Here is a 6,000-nt window from a genome sequence, read left to right as displayed (position 1 = left end):
AACATCTTTTAGTTTAGATTCAATTCACGTCCAATTTTCTACCAATTTGTCAGTTCACAACACAAAAAAAAATAGCGGTGAAGCTTCTTTTCACATTTCGAGCCTCCCCCTTCACATAAATCGCGCACATAACATATTGCAACCATGGTTGCAGCTTCCTCTAAGAAACTTTCACACGAAATTTTCGCCTGGCCACCACTGATAACATCGTTAAAACGAAGTACACCAGCAGCAGCAGCCAGCAACTTGAAAATGAATTAATCCCGCTCATTCAGAACCAACACCTCCGTCCGAGTCCGGGTGCTTGGCACTACACGCTTGGCAAAAACCTTCCGTCCCGAAATCCTTTTGACCACCATCAGAATACTCTCCAACGCTCTGTTTGAATTTCAGTCTAGTTAGTTGCAGAGGATGAAGCGTATGAAAAAAGAAAAAAAAAACAAACATAATACTAAACTGTAGATGCCCGCTCGAAAAGTAGCAAGAAACAAAAGCAAAGCTTAACTTAATCACCTCCACCGCACGAGATGACCGTGGACTCGAGTAAACTACGGGCCCTTCGAAGTTTCCCGAAATGAGAGGAAGAGTTGCACCAGCTCCGCACCTTTTCACTACATAGCTTGACGGAATCTTCACCTTGCTACGTTGGTTGTTTACCTTAGAGCCACGGCTGCATCATCAGCAACTGCTTTTACACTCAACTAGAGTTGGCTGCGAGTACGACAATCGGGGGGAAATATAAAGTATATCCGGACGTGAGTTTGTTTTTATAGAAAGTCCATGCTGATTTGATGTGTTCCTCGGCAGTTCTGAGCCTCTTTGGCGTATTCTAGCCTTTAGAAGGCGTTTTTGGCGATTCTGTGTCTAATTTGGGATCATATTCTCTTTTTGCGTTTTCTGGCCTTTAGAAGGCGTTTTCGGCGATTCTGAGCTCAATTTGGGATCATTTTCTTTTTTGGCGGTTTCTGGCCTTTAGAAGGCGTTTTCGGCGATTCTGAGCTCAATTTGGGATCATTTTTTTTTTTTTTTTTGCGTTTTCTGGCCTTTAGAATGCGTTTTTAGCGATTCAGAGCTCAATTTGGGATCATTTTCTTTTTTGGCGTTTTCTGGCCTTTAGAAGGCGTTTTCGGCGATTCTGAGCTCAATTTGGGTCATTTTTTTTTTTGGCATTTTCTGGCATTTAGAAGGCGTTTTCGGCGATTTTGAGCTCAATTTGGGATCATTTTCTTTTTTTGCGTTTTCTGGCCTTTAGAAGGCGTTTTCGGCGATTCTGAGCTCAATTTGAGATCATTTTCTTTTTTGGCGTTTTCTGTGTCTAATTTGTGATCATTTCCTATTTTGGCGTTTTCTGGCCTTTAGAAGGCGTTTTCGGCGTTTCTGAGCTCAATTTGGGATCATTTTCTCTTTTTGCGTTTTCTGGCCTTTAGAAGGCGTTTACGTCGATTCTGAGCTCAATTTGGGATCACTTTCTTTTTTTTTGCGTTTTCTGGCCTTTAGAAGGCGTTTTCGACGATTCTGAGCCTAATTTGGGATCATTTCCTCTTTTTGGCGTAATCTGGCCTTTAGAAGGCGTTTTTGGCGATTCTGAGCTCAATTTGGGATCATTTATTTTTTCGGCGTTTTCTGGCCTTTAGAAGGCGTTTTCGGCGATTCTGAACTCAATTTGGGATCATTTTCTTTTTTTTGCGTTTTCTGGCCTTTAGAAGGCGTTTTCGGCGATTCTGAGCTCAATTTGGGTCATTTTTTTTTGGCATTTTCTGGCATTTAGAAGGCGTTTTCGGCGATTTTGAGCTCAATTTGGGATCATTTTCTTTTTTTGCGTTTTCTGGCCTTTAGAAGGCGTTTTCGGCGATTCTGAGCTCAATTTGAGATCATTTTCTTTTTTGGCGTTTTCTGTGTCTAATTTGTGATCATTTCCTATTTTGGCGTTTTCTGGCCTTTAGAAGGCGTTTTCGGCGTTTCTGAGCTCAATTTGGGATCATTTTCTCTTTTTGCGTTTTCTGGCCTTTAGAAGGCGTTTACGTCGATTCTGAGCTCAATTTGGGATCACTTTCTTTTTTTTTGCGTTTTCTGGCCTTTAGAAGGCGTTTTCGACGATTCTGAGCCTAATTTGGGATCATTTCCTCTTTTTGGCGTAATCTGGCCTTTAGAACGCGTTTTCGGCGATTCTGAGCTCAATTTGGGATCACTTTCTTTTTTGGCGTTTGCTGGCCTTTAAAAGCCGTTTTCGGCGATTCCGAGCCTAATTTGGGATCATTTCCTTTTTTGGCGTTTTCTGGCCTTTAGAAGGCGTTTTTGGCGATTCTGTGTCTAATTTGGGATCATTTTCTTTTTTGGCGTTTTCGGGCCTTTAGAAGGCGTTTTCGGCGATTCTGAGCTCAATTTGAGATCATTTTCTTTTTTGGCGTTTTCTGGCCTTTAGAAGGCGTTTTCGGCGATTCTGTGTCTAATTTGTGATCATTTCCTATTTTGGCGTTTTCTGGCCTTTAGAAGGCGTTTTCGGCGATTCTGAGCTCAATTTGGGATCATATTCTCTTTTTGCGTTTTCGGGCCTTTAGAAGGCGTTTACGTCGATTCTGAGCTCAATTTGGGATCACTTTCTTTTTTTTTGCGTTTTCTGGCCTTTAGAAGGCGTTTTCGACGATTCTGAGCCTAATTTGGGATCATTTCCTTTTTTTGGCTCAATCTGGCCTTTAGAACGCGTTTTCGGCGATTCTGAGCTCAATTTGGGATCACTTTCTTTTTTGGCTTTTTTGGCCTTTAGAAGGCGTTTTTGGCGATTCTGAGGTCAATTTGGGATCATTTTTTTTCGGCGTTTTCTGGCCTTTAGAAGGCGTTTTCGGCGATTCTGAGCTCAATTTGGGATCATTTTCTCTTATTGCGTTTTCTGGCCTTTAGAAGGCGTTTTTGCGATTCTGAGCTCAATTTGGGATCATATTCTTTTTTGGCGTTTTCTGGCCTTTATAAGGCGTTTTCGGCGATTCTGAGCACAGTTTGGGATCATTTTCTTTTTTGGCGTTTTCTGGCCTTGAGAAGGCGTTTTTGGCGATTCTGAGCTCAATTTGGGATCATTTTCTTTTTTGGCGTTTTCTGGGTTTTAGAAGGCGTTTTGGCGATTCTGAGCTCAATTTGGGATCATTTTCTTTTCGGGCTTTTTTGGCCTTTAGAAGGCGTTTTTGGCGATTCTGAGGTCAATTTGGGATCATTTTCTTTTTTGGCGTTTTCTGGGTTTTAGAAGGCGTTTTGGCGATTCTGAGCTCAATTTGGGATCATTTTCTTTTCGGGCTTTTTTGGCCTTTAGAAGGCGTTTTTGGCGATTCTGAGCTCAATTTAAGATCATTTTTTTTTTGGCGTTTTCTGGCCTTAAGAAGGCGTTTTCGACGATTCTGAGAGAAGGCGTTTTCGGCGATTCTGAGCTCAATTTGGGATCATATTCTTTTTTTGCGTTTTCTGGCCTTTAGAAGGCGTTTTCGGCGATTCTGAGCCTAATTTGGGATCATTTTCTTATTTGGCGTTTTCTGGCCTTTAGAAGGCGTTTCGGCGATTCTGAGCTCAATTTGGGATCATTTTCTTTTTTGGCGTTTTCTGGCCTTTAGAAGGCGTTTTCGACGTTTCTGAGCCTAATTTGGGATCACTTTCTTTTTTGGCGTTTTCTGACCTTTAGAAGGCGTTCTCGACGATTCTGAGCTCAATTTGGGATCATTTTCTTTTTTGGCGTTTTCTGGCCTTTAGAAGGCGTTTTCGACGATTCTGAGCCTAATTTGGATCATTTTTTTTTTTTGCATTTTCTGGCCTTTAGAAGGCGTTTTTGGTAATTTGGGATCACTTTCTTTTTTGGCGTTTTCTGGCCTTTAGAAGGCGTTTTTGGCGATTCTAAGCCTAATTTGGATCATTTTCTTTTTTTGCATTTTCTGGCCTTTAGAAGGCGTTTTTGGCGATTCTGAGCTCAATTTGGGATCATTTTCTTTTTTGGCGTTTTCTGGCCTTTAGAAGGCGTTTCGGCGATTCTGAGCCTAATTTGGGATCACTTTCTTTTTTGGCGTTTTCTGGCCTTTAGAACGCGTTTTTGGCGATTCTGAGCTCAATTTGGGATCATTTTCTTTTTTGGCGTTTTCTGGCCTTTAAAAGGCGTTTTTGGCGATTCTGAGCTCAATTTGGAACATTTTCTTTTTTGGCGTTTTCTGGCCTTTAGAAGGCGTTCTCGACGATTCTGAGCCTAATTTGGGATCACTTTCTTTATTGGCGTTTTCTGGCCTTTAGAAGGCGTTTTTGGTGATTTTGAGCGCAATTTGAGATCATTTTCTTTTTTGGCGTTTTCTGGCCTTTAGAAGGCGTTTTTGGCGATTCTGAGCTAAATTTGGGATCATTTTCTATTCTGGCGTTTTCTGGCCTTTAGAAGGCGTTTTTGGCGATTCTGAGCTCAATTTATGATCATTTCCTTATTTGGCGTTTTCTGACCTTTAGAAGGCGTTTTTGGCGATTCTTAGCCTAATTTGGATCATTTTCTTTTTTTTTGCATTTTCTGGCCTTTAGAAGACGTTTTTGGCGATTCTGAGCTAAATTTGGGATCATTTTCTTTTTTGGCGTTTTCTGGCCTTTAGAAGGCGTTTTTGGCGATTCTGAGCTCAATTTATGATCATTTCCTTTTTTGGCGTTTTCTGACCTTTAGAAGGCGTTTTCGGCGATTCTGAGCCTAATTTGGGATCATTTTCTTTTTTGGCGTTTTCTGGCCTTTAAAAGGCGTTTTTGGCGATTCTGAGCTAAATTTGGGATCATTTTCTTTATTGGCGTTTTCTGGCCTTTAGAAGGCGTTTTCGACGATTCTGAGCTCAATTTGAGATCATTTTCTTGTTTGGCGTTTGCTGGCCTTTGGTATGCGTTCTTGGCGATTCTGAGCTCAATTTGGGATCATTTTCTTTTTTGGCGTTTTCTGGCCTTTAGGAGTTTTTGGCGATTCTGAGCTCAATTTGGGATCATTTTCATTTTTGGCGTTTTCTGGCCTTTAGAAGGCGTTTTCGACGATTCTGAGCCTAATTTGGATCATTTTCTTTTTTTGCATTTTCTGGCCTTTAGAAGGCGTTTTTGGCGATTCTGAGCTCAATTTGGGATCATTTTCTTTTTTGGCGTTTTCTGGCCTTTAGAAGGCGTTTCGGCGATTCTGAGCCTAATTTGGGATCACTTTCTTTTTTGGCGTTTTCTGGCCTTTAGAAGGCGTTTTTGGCGATTCTGAGCTCAATTTGGGATCATTTTCTTTTTTGGCGTTTTCTGGCCTTTAAAAGGCGTTTTTGGCGATTCTGAGCTCAATTTGGAACATTTTCTTTTTTGGCGTTTTCTGGCCTTTAGAAGGCGTTCTCGACGATTCTGAGCCTAATTTGGGATCACTTTCTTTATTGGCGTTTTCTGGCCTTTAGAAGGCGTTTTTGGTGATTTTGAGCGCAATTTGAGATCATTTTCTTTTTTGGCGTTTTCTGGCCTTTAGAAGGCGTTTTTGGCGATTCTGAGCTAAATTTGGGATCATTTTCTATTCTGGCGTTTTCTGGCCTTTAGAAGGCGTTTTTGGCGATTCTGAGCTCAATTTATGATCATTTCCTTATTTGGCGTTTTCTGACCTTTAGAAGGCGTTTTTGGCGATTCTAAGCCTAATTTTGATCATTTTCTTTTTTTTGCATTTTCTGGCCTTTAGAAGACGTTTTTGGCGATTCTGAGCTAAATTTGGGATCATTTTCTTTTTTGGCGTTTTCTGGCCTTTAGAAGGCGTTTTTGGCGATTCTGAGCTCAATTTATGATCATTTCCTTTTTTGGCGTTTTCTGACCTTTAGAAGGCGTTTTCGGCGATTCTGAGCCTAATTTGGGATCATTTTCTTTTTTGGCGTTTTCTGGCCTTTAAAAGGCGTTTTTGGCGATTCTGAGCTAAATTTGGGATCATTTTCTTTATTGGCGTTTTCTGGCCTTTAGAAGGCGTTTTCGACGATTCTGAGCTCAATTTGAGATCATTTTCTT

This window comes from Wyeomyia smithii, chromosome 1 (assembly GCF_029784165.1).
Source record: "Wyeomyia smithii strain HCP4-BCI-WySm-NY-G18 chromosome 1, ASM2978416v1, whole genome shotgun sequence".
Classification (NCBI taxonomy): Eukaryota; Metazoa; Arthropoda; class Insecta; order Diptera; family Culicidae; genus Wyeomyia; species Wyeomyia smithii.
Note: the sequence above shows the minus strand (reverse complement) of the source record.